Here is a 17,698-nt window from a genome sequence, read left to right on the forward strand (position 1 = left end):
GGAGAATGCAGAGTGAACAAGTTAAGACTGCAGGAAAGAGATGAGTTCTGAGGTTACACTTTGAATTAGTGATATTTAGCTTAAAGAATGACAATTTGAGGGGTTTTTTTATCTGTTACTTGTTTGTTTTAGAGTTTTTTGGTCAGCTTGTCTCGGAACCAGCAATGAGGAACAGACTCTTTTTGGCCACAATGCTGCCAACTGCATCTTGCCCCACAACACTGAAAAGATAATGGGCCAAAGTAGCCCACATTTGTATATAAGTAGTTTCATCTGAAATAACATGAGACCCACAAATGATTTTGGAGTTTGAGAAGCTGCTGTAATTAAACATCTGTTAAAAAGCTGTAAGTTCAGTTTGAATATTATCCTTTAATACAAACTGTACCACATCCAAGCAGTGATCTTAATAACATATGAAAACTTTAACAAATGAAATCTTTTAAATGTAACACCAAACATACTGAGAACTGCATTATGCCAGTTAAGCATTCTGAGATTATCAAAAAGTTTTGTTAAAGGAAAATAATATGTAAAGTGGATTTATACAAGATTTATCTCATAACTTTAATGCAGTTTACAGCTTACTGAGTTGTAGTGCATTCCTCTAAATTTTGACACTTGCTGTGATGATAGACAAAAGAATATTTTACTGATTTCCTTGTATCCCTGATTCTGAAAAGCCGAGACATGTTTTTGACACTCAAATATATAATCCATTTCTGCCTCTTTTTTTAATTCTTTCATGGTGAGGATCAAAAAAGGGCTCCAAGTGAGTCATGTGAAACAATCATCCAAAGTTATTAGAGTCGTGAGGAGTGAGCTGCCTAATTCCCTTGGTTCATCATCAGAATTGCACGGTCCTGTTTCAAAATCTGGGACATAAGTCACAAATATGTGGAAAGGAAAACAGTCTGGATTGCTCACTTCAGCGCACAGGAGCCTCCAAACACATCTCATGTCAGCAGTTTGACTTAGTGACCCGTCTTTTTGCTAGTAGCTTGCAGAGAGACATTCCAAATTCTTTCCCGTGGGATGCAGGAAGGAACTGTGCCGCTGTCCACCTTCTAGAGGGCTACAGTTGAACTGTCATTGCCGCCCCAGATAGGAATGTTTTCTCCTAATGAGTACCCAGATGAAAATGGACAGGGGTATTGCAGATTTACTCAGCATCCTCTTGCATACCTATGGAAAGGAAAATCTAACAAAGTTTTGAAATACTGTAATTTCTAGTAGGGTGATAGATTATCAAAAGAAGTGAAATCTAGATTGGTCTGATTTAAGACCTTGCAGTATTTTTTATCAAAGTCATGTAGCTTGAAAACCACAAGATTAATAGAAAGACGCAATACATTAAAAAGTAACGTTAAGTCCCACATTCTGGTGAAAACATCCCCCATTGACAAGCAGACTGTCAGTCTATGCTGCAGACCACAACCTGTGTCAGAGTGTCAGTTAGCAGTGCAAAATCCAGCTGGAGACACCTTACTCCAGTCTGGAAATGAGATGACTTGGGGTGGAAAAGGGGTGCGGGGTCTCACTGATGCCTTCAAAATCAGAAGATGGAGCTAGACACTCCTCAGAGGTGCATAGCAGAAGGACTAGAGCCGCCAATGGTCATAAGGTAAATTCCCATTGGATATGGTGGAAAATGTTCTGGCAATGGGAGCAGTTAGGTGCTGGAAGAGATTGCCCAGTGGCGTTGTGGCATCCCTGTCTCTGGAAATACTAAAAACTTACTTGGACGACACACCTGTCCTTGCTTTGAGTGGGGCATTGGACCACTGACCTCCAGCAGTCTCTCCCAACATGAACAATCCTGTGATTCCAGGTATGTCCAGCACCCTCCATTTCCCCTTCCTGTTGTAATAGAAAGAAATGGGTAAGACATCCTGGCCTGGGGCACCACACTTCTAGAACCAATACATTTGAAGATCTTGCCATCAGAGTCACAAATGAGGAGTGCAAAGAGCACCTTGAGTTGATATCAGCAAATTAGGTGATAATCTGAAGTGCCCTTGATATATTATCCTTCAGTGTAAGTATTTAACTTCAAAATGTTACCATGTAAAGGGCACTTTCTTAACTGAAATCCCGAAGAAACTCCTAATTAATGTTTTCTGTTGTGGATCTTCTTTTGAAATTTGGGAAGGAGAATGGGGAGAAAAAGATGATGAAGATAAAAGGTTGCTATTTTTTGAAGTAGGACTGAGGCAAGAAGAAAGTGAAAAGGTTGATCTCTCTGCTTTCACATGCTAGTGTTTTACTGTTCACCCTTTTATCCTTTTCCATGTTCATTCAACAATCTTTACTCTGCTCTGTGAAGTCGGTGCTTTGTTCATCCCAATGTGCTCACTTTGGTTTTCCATAAATAGCACTTAATGAGGATGACTGACAGCATGTATTCAGGTTGTCAGCAGGCATCACAGCCTATCTTTTTTGAAAATTTGGATATTTGCACTCAATTGGTCTTTCCTACATTTTATATGAACCTCACCTTTCATTCAGCCAAGTCTTAAAATAGCTTTTTCCAGCAAACAAAACCATTTGGATTCTTAGTAATTTTTACAGCCTTTTCTTTTTTTCCAGTGACTTCCAGGTTTCATCATCCTTCTGTCCTGTGATGGTCAGCAGCAGATAGAGTGTTTCTCCAAAAAGAGGTAAAATTACCTTTTAAAGTTAAAAGTACCTTTGTCTTTGGCCTTCACAAAGTAAATTTTAAACAGAATCACTCTTCAATTTTATGGCCACGTGGATTTCATTTAGGAGCATGTACAAAAAATAAATAAGAAATAGCATTGTAATAGTAGTAGGCAAATTTCTCAACAACTTCTAAACATAAGAGGAAGAGTCTACAAAAGCAGTGCCAGATAATTTGGCAACCTCCTAAAACAAAACCGCAGGGCATGTCAGTTGATTGCATTCTCCACTGGGGAGAAAATACTGACAAGCGTGTGTGCCATTAATGATGAAAACTGCTTGATGTTTAACCAGCTAAAGACAAGACACCCTAAGTAGAGACTGCGTAGAAGCCGTCTTGTGCGCGGTACGTGTCAGACCTGGCCACCTTGCAGGCCTCAGCTGGGATCCGCTTCTGACAGCACCCAAGGCCAGAAGCTCTTACAGCATTCTTTGAGTTTTTCAGGAGCCCTAGCTGAGGGCAAGTTCAAAAGTAATTCTATCTTTTTCCTCGGACCAAAGTGAAGCACTGGTTTCCAGGGGCCACTCTGAAGTAATTCCACATGAATGACCAAAATCTGTTCCTCTAATTTGCCATTTACTGGTGGGGAAGAAAAAGACTCTCAGTCTATGGTTCCAAGGATGTATTTTGTTTTGGGGGATGAATGCAATTTTCAGAAGTTTCCACCAACTTGGCTCAAGCTCCTCAAGCCCTTTTTCAGCTGAGACCTTGCGAAGGGCCGGTGATGAGAAGACCCTGCACTGTGCCTTATGCTGGTCAAACAGCAGTGCGCTCTGCCTGTTTTTGGTGGTTGTTATGGATCATACTGTGGCTGTCTGCAGCTCTGCATCATCATGTATCTTACACAATCTTCCTACTTCTCTGTTTTTAGTGTGGGGCAAAATGAGGATCCAGCAGGGTGTTGCTTTCCCCCCGCCCTCTTAGAACTGGAAAACACAACTAGCAATTGATGGAGACTGAGTAGAAATGGCTCTTCCAAACCACCAGTAAACAGGAATGCTAAAGTAAATGCATTTATTTTAATTTAAATCCGTTTAGAGGGAGAATTTTTGGGGAGTCATCAAACAGTGTCTTCTAGAAGAAAATGAAGACAAAAGCCCCACATACAAAAATTTGCTTCAGTCAGGACAAATCAACAGCATATTTATTAAAAGCAGCAATCATTACAGTCTTTCCAGACTTCTGCTTGAGCCCCAAGGATGACGTGTAATATTTGCAGTAACTCACATTTTAAAATTGCCAAGAGCACAAAGTGAGATAGCTTGGGGTGGAAATCATTAAACAGTAGCCACTGAAGATCAGAAACTTCAGTGTGAAAAGATGTGTCTGACTGAAAAGCCAGGAGTAAAAGAGGAGATCAGGGGAGCAGCAGCAGAACACAGAAGGCCATGATGGAATGAAAATTTCATCTATTTTTCCCAAGGACCTCCACCCATATCGAACACCCTCATTGCCACAACCAGCACATGCAAGGGAACAGTTCAGGTGTTTGTGATCAGCAACTATTGTGTAGCCTTCAAATATATGTCCACAGAAACTCCTTACAAAGGAGGATGGTATTATGCACACAGGCGTAAGTTGTTGTGTACACATAACAACGTATGTATGTAGACATTCCTGAACATGCTTTCAATATGGCAATTAATGCCTTGCAAATTCCCTGACTAGACTCCATGATTGTAAAATGGATTAGCAACCTCTCTCCCCCCAGTAATAAAACACCAGGCCACTGTTCCATATAATTCTGTGCATTCTCTTAAAATTCTGTGACTCTTGTGCAGCCTGTCAGACAAGGAGTGGGGAAAATAAACAGGTCCCTGTCTTCCCATTTGTTGGTTTATTTCCCCTGGGTCTTTTAAAAGTCAGAGTCTGATTTAGTAATTAGTGTTTGTTCTTGTATATCTTGTGCAATTAGCTAAAACAGCAAATTAGGGAATAAGAAATAAACATTAATATAAAAAACAAACATTAATATAAAAGAACATATACTGGATGAGAAATGGATATTGTTGAGTCATTCAAAAAGCATACTTTAGTGTAATTATCTAGAATACTTCCAAATTTGCATTGTAATTTCCTTTAAAATACAACTCCCTCTTAATAATGCAAGTCTTTATTAAAACAGTTTGTTAAACCTTGGCAAAGACACCATGTGACAGCATCATTTTATAAGAATTCCTTGTAGTATGTAGAAAGCTAAGTGAGAATTGCAATGCTTTGTCTCTCTTAAAACAACTGCTGGTAAGTGTATTAAAAAGCAAAAGGAACAATTTTTTACAGTTTTTTTACACGTGTAGAGTTCATTGCAGTCATCAAAACAGGCTGGACTTTGTAGAGCCTCATTTCGCCATGTAGCAGAGAATACCATTTTTGTGATGATGATGCTGAGATAAGGCTGATGACACCTCCCTGCTTTGTAGAAGGGAGTTACAATTGACAAGACACGTGATTAGGAAGAAAGTTCCTACACCGCTATTCCAGAGGCAGGACACCAGTTTTGAGAAAGAGCAGTGAGCACTGATACAGAAAACCCATCCTCAGCTTCACAACACTTGGACCAGGCTTGGGTCCCAAATGCAGCCGTGGTTTGCGATATTGCCAGGACAGCATTTGTAACTGCCTGTGAATTTCTGCCTAAATATTTTTTACAAGGCAGAAAATGCTTTTGCAATGGGATGCTGATAGGCCTGAGCCCAGTGCTGTCACCAAGAAAAAAGGTAGGCAAAAGCATGTCATCTTCTCATTGTTCCTGTCAACTTTCTTGTTGTCCATGTTCTCCTTTAAAACCTTTTTGGCTGGACAGGTGAGCAAATAATATTTTGGGAGGACAGGAAGGAAGCGTGTTTTCTAACGATGGCTGCAGAAGCGATGGCAACCAATAGCAAATATACCTTTTCTTTAGGAAACTCAACTTGAATGTCTTCTGAGAGAAGTGAAGGAGGCTATGAGGACAGCCAAAGACAGTTCTTGGCTGTCATATGCCTCTGTGCCAGAACTGCACAACCTCAGAACATGTTCCCCTTTCCGGAGCCAAGACCATGTCAGGACACATAACTTTTCCTCCAGTTGTGTGCTAATTTGCCAGTGTTTGGGCTGGAAAGGAGTCACTGGTCCTGCTGGTTAGGTACTGACCCGTCTGACCCACCATACAAGCAAAGGAGTGCCCTGACAGCTGAGGCATTGCTACGCTGACAGGTACCAGCTCAGAGATACTGTTGTATGGTTTGATCTGACTGCTGTTTGGGTTTTGAATTAGAAAGTATGTGGGCAATGTAAGCTGGAAATTAATTTTGTTTGAGATTTAATCAAAGCTTAAAGCTCTTAAAGGTAACGGCATGTAAGAATGTAATCCTTTAAAATCCAAAAATTAATGTGTCTAATCTACAGGAGCACCCCAAAGTTTGAGTAATTGTATTATGAAATTGCATAAAACTCTGGCTTCCCAGAAATGCCACAGGAAAGCCAGATAACCAGATTATTTTATCCATATCAAATATACTTCTATTAAAATTACCCATGGAATATACAGTGGGTATCTTAATGATCATGCACCGGCTGCGCTAAGGGCACCACCCAATCACTAAAGCACAGCAAGCAGAAAGCATCTCCTGATGGAACAAATAGGTCCCAGAGGATGACAATTTTTCCCTGCTTCTCCTGAAGGAGATCACTCCTGGTGAGTGCTTGTGATGCTCAAAACATGTAGCCTCAGTTTTATTAGGAAATGACTTTTCATCTAGGGCAAATCATGCATCGTTTGGGGCTTTCCTAATGTTATGTTTATGGGTTTGATCCATTTATTTTTTCCAAAGTAGTTTGCAGCTTGAGTCATGTGAAAGAGGTGAGAAATATTCTCATTATTTTACCATAACTGATTTTTGTGATTGAAGTTTTTAATTGCAGTAAGGAGTATCTTATTATGAGGGAGATTATATTAAATTATATGCACTTTGACTTCTTTTCCTAGTGTTAGCAGAAATTCTGTTGTTGTTTGCTGTTCTGTACCCCGTTTGGTTTCCTCAATATTAGTTTTGTGGACCTGTTCTTAGCATTAAAACCATTGGCAGTTTTTTTTATTAAGCTGATGCTGCAGGCACAAATGCCTCTGAAATCTTTCGATACTGCTCAGCATTTTGCGGTGAAGGGGGCCCTTCTTTTTCATTGATTTGAGTACAGTTACTGAATAATTGCATCTGACAAGGTTCTGAAGTTTTGTCAGAATTTCCTTTGCCTTCTGATTTTGGTTGCTTCTGTTTTGACTTTAAGATGTCCCTGGATGTTTGTCATGGGAAATGAACTTGGCTGTTTGTTTTGTTTTAAGTGACATTCAATACTCTGAAGAAAGGAGTATGACAAGTCTGTAATTGTGTCAATTTTACTTTTTCCATCCATGAAATAGCTAGACATGTACATATCTAACTGTTCTGCTCATGCAGTACACTATGTCCTGGATTTTTAATAGGATTTGTCTGTAGCTAGTTTAGGAGTCTAGGACTGTGAGTTTTTTTACACTTATAAATGAACTTCATGACTTTTGTAGAGCACTGAGAGTTTTTAATTTGGCAGCTGTCAGTGACAAGAGAAAAGCCGTGACATAACAGCTAAAAGAACCTTCTCTAATTTGTCTCATTGGGATTTCTTTGCCCTTTGGCAGGAGAGGCTGTCACTTTGTGAAAAACAAAGCTGCAGAGTCTATAGCACCTGGAAAGCAAAGGTAGTAAGGAAAACCACAGAGTTCATGAACAGCAAGAAACAAATTATGAAACTAAAATCTGCACATAATAAATGTTGTTAGTAAGATCAAATAGTGCAGATTCCTGGGTTTAACTGCCTCATACTGGGTTTTGCTCTGAAGTGTTGATAGTCCTGGTGCAAAACTGGCCCATCTCTGCTTGAAACAAGGGTAATTTGCTGATTTATAGCAGCTGAAGAGCTGACTCTCTGTGGTTAGGTCCCCAAAAGTCTGTGAGTGGATATCTGTCCCCTCAGAGACATGTGTGAGGAGCTCTGAATTGGCCAGCCTGAGTGAAGCGCGTTAGCCGGGTTAGATGCTCCTCCTATAAGTGTGTAGGGGCTGGCTTCCTACCAATGCGCTGAGGTACCGGCTGCACAAAGCGTCGGCTCACATGTGTAAACTTCCCGCATTAGCAATTATCACAGCTCAGTTTACACACGCCAGGCATTTCCCTGCTAATTAACTAGCACCATTATCAATGTGCGCCTGTTCACCTTTGGCTGCAGTTATTAGCGCATCGCTGCATTTACCGTTGTTTATGCCCTTACAGACACTGACAGCGTGTGCAGATCTCAGCGGTTACAGGCTGCTGTATTTCAGCATTAACACAGTAACGGTCCGGTTGTACTTTTAAAGGAATGAGTCAGAACGGGTTTAATCTGGCCCCTGGTGGGCTCACAAGTCAGCAGAGAAACAGCACGCCAGGGGAAAAGTGCATTTCAAACCTATGTACAGACACACGTGGTAATTGCTGGCTTGGACAAGGTGGTCCAGCTCCTTAAAAGGCAGCTGACTTACAGACTTTAGTGGTCTGTAAATGCCATCATTTTTCACTGAGTGGCAAGGGGGTTATATCGATGAAGAACTTGTTTTGGTTCCACACTGCTGTATGACTGTTGACTACTATGGCATGGAAGTGTCCCTGGAGGGATAAAAAAACAGACTTGGAGCAAACAAGGCTGCCGTTTATGAACTTCTTTTGCTACCTAAAAAAGATTTTGCTTCTCTACATCATTGACTTAAAAATATAATAAGCAAGACATCAAGAAAAGAGGCAAACAGTGTCTTAAGCAAACAAAGCCTCAGTTCTGGGTCCGATGTGTGGCTCGTGTGGTATTTGCTGTCTGATAACTCTTCCATAGTTCCACTGAATTGCTTCCTTAGTCGCATAAATATAAGGAAGCGATTAATCTCCCCCCTGCCCCCAGCCCTGCTCTGTGGTTTATACACCTACAGCTGTAGGACATCTGCTGAGACAGAAGATTCTACATAAATAAGATGTTAATGTAAAAAATGTTATTTACATTACCTAAAATGAGAACTGTTAGGGAAACGTCCAAGAGGCTGTGTATCTTTCCTGTGATGGCTCCATGGAGGTTCCTAAACAAAAAGCAGCAGGCAACCTAACGTTTCCAAGGGGTCTTTTACATTTTTGTAAACTAAGATTTCTGTGGAAAAAATCTTTTAAGGTTCCTTTTCCACAACCCTTTATGCTCTTCATTGCTTTATTGTACTTTCCTTTGTTCTCGTTCTAGTGGGTTCTTTCCCCTGCTTACTGAGACTTAAAAAATGATTGGAGGAGTCACACACAACTTCCAGATGACCTTCCATACCAGACAAAACCCGCATGGAGGAGAGAAAGCCTCGTTCACCTTGGAAAGGCACCAGGGTTCAGCTTCCAACATGAGACTCTTCTTTTGCTTTTCTTTCTTCAAGACCCAGTTTGATGCTAAAGTAGTCAACCATCACACAGATCTGTTTTTTGTTTAATCTTTTTACTTGGTCCCAGGTAGAGTCTTCTTGTGATCGGCACCGTGCTGTACATCCAGGGGTTTGGGCCATACAATCCCATTTTCCGAAGATGCAGATACTCAAGCAACTATTTTAACAAGGTTATGCAGATCCCACTGCCAGCGAGAGGTTCTCAGCCAATGTCCCAGCTACAGGATCATTAAAGGCAGCAGCTTCTGAGTTTTCACAGCCAGGGCTGTGAAAGGCAAGCAGCTCTGTATTGCCACAGCTGCAGCTGCACCAAAGAGGCTGTACTGCTCTTTTACTGCAGAAATCCATACCAAAGTCACCTCGGTTTTCAGGGTCCCTTTTTCTTGAGTATACTGATCTCACATCTAGACATGGGTGGCACACAAGGAGTTGCTTATTGATTATAATCGCTTTTGTTGCAGAGAAAGCAGTCTCTAAGTTTGCCAGACTTCAGCGCTGATACGGCAAGTGCAGTCAGCAGGGAAAAACATGCTATGTCAGCAGTATAATATGAACAAATAAAACCACCAAATTATTTGTGGGTGGATGTTTGTTTCATGACTCCCTTGTCACTCAGCCGCCCTTCTCTTCGTCATGATTTTTTCTTTCCTGCTAAACCGCTTTGACACATTTTCTGCTCTATATGTCACCAAAGATTGCTGCCTTGGGAGCGACTGTGGTAGGACGCATTCCTTCCTCTTTATCCCTGATTTCTGACATTTATAGGGAGGGAACAGCCCTTCAGAGTGCAACCAGGTGCTCCTGGGGCTCAGGGATCACCTCGCTGCTCCCTGGCATCTCTTCTGCTGGGGATGTAAAATAGTGCTCCGTACTTGCTCACCACAGAATTAAAGCAAAATAAAAAGATAAGCACAAGCAAAGCTGTGAGGTCTCCTGCTGGTGGGGTGACATGTGAAAGTCTGGTGAGACCGTGCTATTTTGCAAGGATGTTCTGTTGCTTGTATAAAGTCTGATCATTTCCAGATTATGCTGATCCCAAATGTTTAGATTTTGAAACTTCCATGGGGTGTTCAGATGTTTTAGGTTATTCTTGACAGTTTGTCCAGCCACCAGTTATCTAGGGCCCATGCGATGCTTTTGAGCCAATGCAGGACTTCTTATGTTTGCAGCCCACTTGGAGCCGATTTACACCACCACTGGTAAGTGCAATATCTCTGTTTTCCAGCTAGCTTCCCAGAAGCTAATGAAGCAGAAGAGAACAAAACCTGTCTTTGTGTACAACTCCGGGCGTTCAGCGCAGCTTGCAGATGGAACCAGCAGTGCTCCTCGCAGCAGTCAGTGTCCAGACCAGGACTGCACAGAGCCATGTCCGATCTCAAAGCAGTGTAAGGGGCACCAGTTTGCTGAAAAGAGGCAGGCTTTATTAGCGTGAGAGCCACAGCACAGCAGGGACTTTGCTGCTGGATGTAACCCGAGTGAGTGGAGTGGAACAAGAAGAGAAAAGAAGGAGAGGTGAGGCTGCTGCACGGTAAGGCAGTAAAGCTACCCGCTGGTCACAGAGGTGCACGCACACGCAGACTCCACAGGGATCTTGTTAGGTACAAGATCCTGACACGATGTTCTTGCTCTGAAAGTTCCCTGCTGTTGGTTTGGCTTCCTGGCTAAGAGCTGCTGCAGGCTACTTCCCTGCTGCCTTGGCAATGGGCTAAGAGCATTGCTTTTATAGGCTCATTCAGTCCTACAACAAAGAGTGAACCTTCCAGGTAAATGGCAGAAAGCTTATGAGCTCTAGAAGTGGTTTCTCAGCAGCTTTGGATCTGATAGCAAATGACCCATACTTTGGATAGGTTTGTCTTTAAAATGCTGTAAACAGCAAATACATTTCTCAGCAGTGTTTTAGAATCAGTAAGTATTTTAGTATTTGTTATTTACCTACTGTGCAGACTTGTAAGATATCTACTGTCATGAAATGTAAGTGCCCAGCATTAAATTGTGTCACTTTGGAAGGAGCTCCAGCATTGGGCCTCCTTTCCTTGTGACGAGTGACAGCAAACAAACTGCTTGTCTTCAGATGCTGTAAGGAATGTTTGTTTATGGTAGTTGCTGATCCTAGTTTTAATGTTTCCACCAAGCCTGTGTTGAAAGACACACCATGCTTAGCAAATATCTCTTTCGGACTTTCAGTCTCAGAGAATGGGCTAATGAATTTCTGTGTGTGCTGCTTTGCATTGGGTGCTATTTCTCCAGCAGCTGTTATAAAAGAGCTCTGTCAATGCTGCCGTCCAGGTTTGTATGCAGAAGAAAACAGGCATGTGCAAAATGGACAGAGGACAATTTTATTTCAGTTTTAAAAAAATTAGATGCCATTGCTTTTTAACTGAACGACATTCTGATTATTCCACAAGCCAGTCTCTTCAGCCCCAGCTATACATAGGTCAACCTCTCTGGGACGTAGTGCAGTGTCTGGGGGTAGGGCAGCATGCAGCTCTTTGCAGTGTGCTGCAGCTCTAACCCACATCACACAGCCAGGCTCGTGGGCATAAAAGTCAGAGATGCGTGCACAGGACAGTGTTTTATACCTGAATTTAGGTGCTGAGAGGCCCACCTTAGAATAAGAGGATCCACAAAGATTCATAGACTGATATGGAAACACATGAGAAGTGATACTGGGTCAAGGGGTAGGATGCAGCTCAAAACATTGAAACTTTCCTTTCTTCAAGATATGCACAAAAACACTGCAGTAGCCTTCATTAATATACCTAATGACTTATTTTTTTCCCTGGGCTAGTGGGATTTGGGATCAAGAATCAAGAACAAAGAGAAAAATACACATAAGCTATGTTTTACACCATAATGCTCTGGTCACCCACTAACCAAAAATGCTGAAATAGCTGAGCAGATGAACTCGTCTGACTCAGAACCGCATCAAAGACTGTCTTACGGAGCTCCCCACTGCAGACTTGCCGCGCTTTTTTTTTTCCCTAAAGACACCAGCTGTTGTTTATCCTCTCCTCCCCTCCTTTCCCCACTTAAAAATTGCTACATTCTCACTAAAATCTCCATTCCCAAAGCAAAGAGAATCGTTAGTTACCAACACTTAAAAACTACAAAATCTTCCTCGTCTGAACCTCATCTCAATAATACATCAGGAGGATGTATCACCCTTTGCCAGAGCCAGTCTCACCTAAAACAACTAATGCTATAGGGCCCTACCGAGATACCCTTCTGGTTCCTCCTCGAATAAAGGATTATCCTCCAAACTGTGCTCCATATCCCAGATATAGGTAGTGATACATGGGCAGCATTTAGGCCAATTTCCTAGTTCCACAATCTGAAATGAACTGGGATAATTGATATACATTTTGTTTTTCAATCTTTCCTGGCTTTGGGCAACTTTTTCCACTTGTTTATACTGCACTTCTTTTAGCAGTTTATGCTATATGTATATGGCTGATCAATTAGCTAGAAGATGTAAATCTAGGAAAGACTCCAGAGAAAATGTAGCATTTTCCTAAGTGCTGGTGGAGGCACACCCAAACAGAAATTTAATCCTCTCTCATCCACAGAAGTTCCTCATGATGCTCAGCATTGTTTGACTGGGCAACGAGAAAAAGTTGTGTTGTGAAGAGACTGCATTTCTCTTTGTGACCTTTCCCCACCCCCCTACCTTTCTAATTAAAGCAGATTTATTTGGCTTCATTGATGCTGACAGGGGTTAGAGCTGCATGGGGGTATGCGAATTTTGTGAGAGCTTTGTCAGTTCTAAAGGACTGATAGTACAACTGATGCTTTGCCCACTTGCGTCAAGACACCTAAGGCTTTGGGGAAGAAATTTCCCATGTATTTTGGGAATAATACCAGTCATAATAACATCTATTCAGTGTGTCATGCCATGGAGTACAATTATATGCTTCTCTGGTGTGCAGGTTCAGTGCCATGAATCACAAAATGTTCCACATTGTCTGCATTTTTGATGGTTTTAGGCAGGAGAGCTGTTACATTCGGCTAATGAAACCTCTGCCATGCTTGGGGGGATCATTCTTTAAATAGCAGATAGAAAGCGACCATCAAAAAAGCAGGTTTTATTGCACACCCTGCCATGCAGAAAGAAAAAGTGCCCGTGCTGGCCTCTTCCATTGCAGCCTGGTGTGAGCAGCCGTGATGGGCCTCGGCTCTCGAGCAAGCCCAGGATCTACCTGCTCTCAAAACACTGATTTCAGCCTGCCAATTTTACGCTTGTTAAAGCCCATCTCAGGTCTCCAGTTTACTCTCAGATGATGTATCAGTGCACCACTACAAGGAGGTGTAGTGATTGCTATCTTTAAGGCTGCAAAGCAGCGCCACATTAGCCCTGTGCTCTGCCCACATGGCCCCTATATAGCGTTACATAAAGCAGAGCCTCTCTGTGTCTTACAAGTTATATAGTTCCTTGTGTAAACTTTTTCTATAAAAACAAAACGCTAAGCCAGCATCTAGTGATTCCAAAGTACGGAGTTGTCAGACATAATTACTTTTCTTTTGGTTTCATAATAACGGAAAGCATAGTAGAGTGCTGTCAAAGTGGCCTATCTCTATAAATGATGTTGGAAGAGGCTGCTGGTGTTTATGTTGTGAATGAATTCAATGAAATAAAGATAGACGTATTATGGATTAACTGGGAGCAAACATTCGACCTTACCATAGCAAAAAATAGCAATATTATTCTTGCTATCTGCACATTGTCTTTACAAGAACACTCTTTGTGTTGCTGGGTGGTTCCTTTTTTTTTTTTTTTGAGGGCAAGGGCTTTTTTTAATACTCAGACAAGAAGACCCTGAAAAAATAAATAAGCTTTCTGTGATTGGGGGTGTGGGGGGGATGGACTGCCCTCAGTAAACTGTTGTGTTTTCAGAGCTTTACTCTTTCAACAGCCTGGCTCTGGAGTCATGACTCTGTATGTTTATTATTGTGTTATCATAGTATATATTGACAGTCTGACCAGTAAAACTCCACTAGCATCATTGCACAAAATGCTGGTGAGAGAAAACAGTAATGAACCATCCAAAACACTACTTGCTGAGCTATTTTTGTCTGTCGAGGAACTAGCAAACTGCATTAAGTTTGTGAATATGGCCCCTTTCTTTCCCTTTTTTTCCTTCTGTTTTGTGACTTTCTCCTCTCCTGCCCCCTTATTTTTTCACTCATCTGGCATCTGTTTGGCATCACACCAAGCCACAGAAAATTTGGTTGCATTTTTCAGGAGGGAGGGATATAATTAAGCTAAAACCTCATGCCAAATTCACCAACAAACTTGATAACCGTCTGAGCTGGTGGCAGGGATGGGAATGGAAACTTGAGAGCAATTGCTTTCAAATTCCCAGTACTAAATTATAGCCAGGCCACGTCTGAGACTGCTTAAATTCACTGCCCCAATTTAATCATCTACAATAGCTTCAACACAATTTCTGTATGGCCTGTCAACCTTCAGAAAGGTGAGGCAAAGCCCCCATTTGGCTCTGGGTTGATGCATCATCACCCAGCTGCAAGCCTGTATCTCCCTACCACTCCTTCCTCACAGCTTTGTAGACTAGAAGGTTTTTAGTGTGGGGTGGTTTTTTTTTTTTTATCCTTTAATTTTCCTTCTTGACTACTTGCACTCACATTCTGGGCTAGTCAGAGCACCAAGTCAGTCAAAATGCCTTGCATTTCTACAGTCTTGAAATGCAAACAAAGGTGAAAAAATCCTTTTCAGAGAGTTAAACTGGCATTAGCGCTGACTGAAGCAAACAGTCTACCACCTATCCAGCTGCCAGTGCTTTGGAAAATGTGTTTGCAGGTTTTCTTCTGGTTTTTATCTGGAGCCAGCAGTGACTGTTGTGATGTGACCTTGACTGCTGGAGGTTCCCCAGCTGATGGCACCAATTACTAGATGTCCCCCAGCTGATGGCATCAATTTCTAGGTGTCCCCCAGATGATAGCATTGATGGCTAGGTGTCTGCCAGCTGATGGCATTGATTGCTAGGTGTACCCTAGCTGAGCAGCATCCGGGTGTGGTGGGCTGGGGTTGCAGACCCATGCTGGTGCTCTCCACGATGAAGAGACAAAGAGCACCAGAGCTAGTTTGTGAAATCCACCTTGGGCTTGTAGCCTCATATGGAAAAAATATGCTTTGCTAGAAGGCAGTGATTGGCAGAAAATAAGGGAGAGGGACAACTCAGCCGAAGTCTCCATTCTTTTTAGTTTTAAATTAGTGGAACTCCTTTGGCTTCACAGGAGTTATTTCTGATTCACACTGAGATCAGAATCAGACGCAAAACTTATTGAAACCCTTTGTGTTTACAGTTGTGTGATGGTCCTGTGAAAATAGCCTGCATAATGTTGTATTGTGCTGGGCTGCCAAGAGGTCAGCACCCGGCAGCGCACCGGCCAGTGCCCCGGTACCCTCCCCGCAAAAGAGAAGCAAAGCACAGCAACATTTTGTCGCCTTCCTCTCATCATGTGAAACTCCACTGGTGTGCTGGGTATCACCATCAAGCATATAAAGCTTTTTTCGCAGAGGTATGGAAAATCCATTACCAGAATTAATCTCTGCTTTGAGCAGTGACCTCTCCACAAAAAAAATAATGCTCGTTCAGTTAAATACGGTTAGCTGATAAATACTTTATGGTGGTGCTGAAGGCCGGCATTGCTGTGATTATTTATACTGTGTTATAATGTATGTGCCATGAACAAACTGCACTGCCGGTCCTTCAAGCCTTGTTTCTCAAAATAAAACGTTCACTCAGCAGCCAAGGTTGTTTTCATAATTAATAACTTTTGAACTGACAGAGGCTTAGTTTCTCCCTACAACTTTTCTTTCAATACTATTTATACTGCAGAGATTCATTGACTTCTTTCAGTCAGTACCGGTTAAACATAACCTAACAATACTGAGGTTTGCTGTTCCTGATTTTTTTTCTAATACTTTGGTTACACTGAGTGCATTTTAATCGGATAAAATCAGCAGAGTCTGGAGAAGGCAGAATAGCTGAAACCTGAGAGAGTCAGTGTGTTACAGCAAGCCAGGCACAATCAGCGTGCTCCATGGCAGCTCTGAAATCTATCGGCTCTCTGCTGACAGCCAGATTTTCATAGTCTGGGCTTTGCTCAGGTTTACATCTGCACTTCTGTAGTTTTAAGTAGCTCAGGCTGTGCTGTCCCAGCCATACACTGAGGTAACCAGGAGCAGAATCTGATTTGTGAATTAAACTTAGCAGTGAAACCAAAGTAATGACTCCATAGTGGAGTCATTAACACCATTCAAAAGCCTTTAGTATGCCATGGGTAAAATTTGGGCTGTTCTGCTTCTGGGCTCATTCGATATCATCAGAAGAAATGAGCCAATTTGAAGGAAATAAAAAGTGATGTATTTTTTAAAACCAGAATGCCAAATGTTGTTCTTCTATTTTGAAAATCTGCTTCTGCTGAATAAGTGAACATACTATAAAAACAAATAAGTGTACATTTACCTATCTGTATGTACTTTCAGTACAGGCACGGGCTTGCTTCTTGACCATTTGTAGTGATTTCAGGTTCTGGCAAGACTGCATTACCAAAATACAGTGAGAAAAGCTGTGTTTCAATAAGGCACAAAGCTCTTGGGCCTTTCCAATAAGGTCTTAAAAGTACCAGAAATCCTTCATGAAAGCATGCTCCTAAATTTACCTTTTAAGGAAGTTTATGATGATTCAGATAAGACTGGAAAGAATTTTCCAACTTTTAAATCCTTACCCATTTCTATAAACAAACTTAACACCTAAACTTGTGATAAATTACTCAAGGGTTTACCCACTGAACACTGCAATATATTCAGATGCAGTGCCAGTGTATTCTGCAGTTAGGGATTGGTAAAGGCAGCAGGGGGAAATTAAGATGTGCTGCAGTGATTTCATGACCTCAAACATAGTTATTAATTTAAGTGTATCAGCTGCATTTCTACCACAGTCTCTAACCACACGGCTGTGGTTCAGCTGGGAAAATAAAGGGTTTGTTTGCAGTGACATTTTGGGTAGCCTTGAAGCTGTCTTCCCCCAGCCTCAGCTGCATGAGCTCATTCGCAGCCTGCCTCCACATTTGCGATACAGCTGTTCACCGTATGTGTCCTGACCCTCGAACAGATCCCCTGTTTCACTTAGTCCTGCTCTCTGTCTAGGCTTGTCTTTGTCAATCAAAATTAGAGACGTGAAACATAATGCAATGACATTATAGCCTAATAAGAATGAAAAGGCAGGAAATCGGAGCTAGGGTTTGGCCTGATTGTTCCTGGCAAAGGTGCTCTGGTTTTGGGGAGTTACAGATGAACTGGGACACTAGCACCTTGTGTCTTAAATATTGCCTCCTTTCCAGGCTTGGGCAGAAAACTGCTCAGCTCTGAGGTTTTTTAGTGAGCTGATGAGCATGAGGTTGATGATGATCTTAAAATTGATGCCTAATTTCAGTTCAGACTGAGAGTCCTTACTGACTAACTGGGGAGGGAGGGAAGGTTGGGAAGTTTGTAATTAGTTGGTCTGAAGGCAGTGAAT

This window comes from Opisthocomus hoazin, chromosome 5, assembly GCF_030867145.1.
Source record: "Opisthocomus hoazin isolate bOpiHoa1 chromosome 5, bOpiHoa1.hap1, whole genome shotgun sequence".
NCBI lineage: Eukaryota > Metazoa > Chordata > Aves > Opisthocomiformes > Opisthocomidae > Opisthocomus > Opisthocomus hoazin.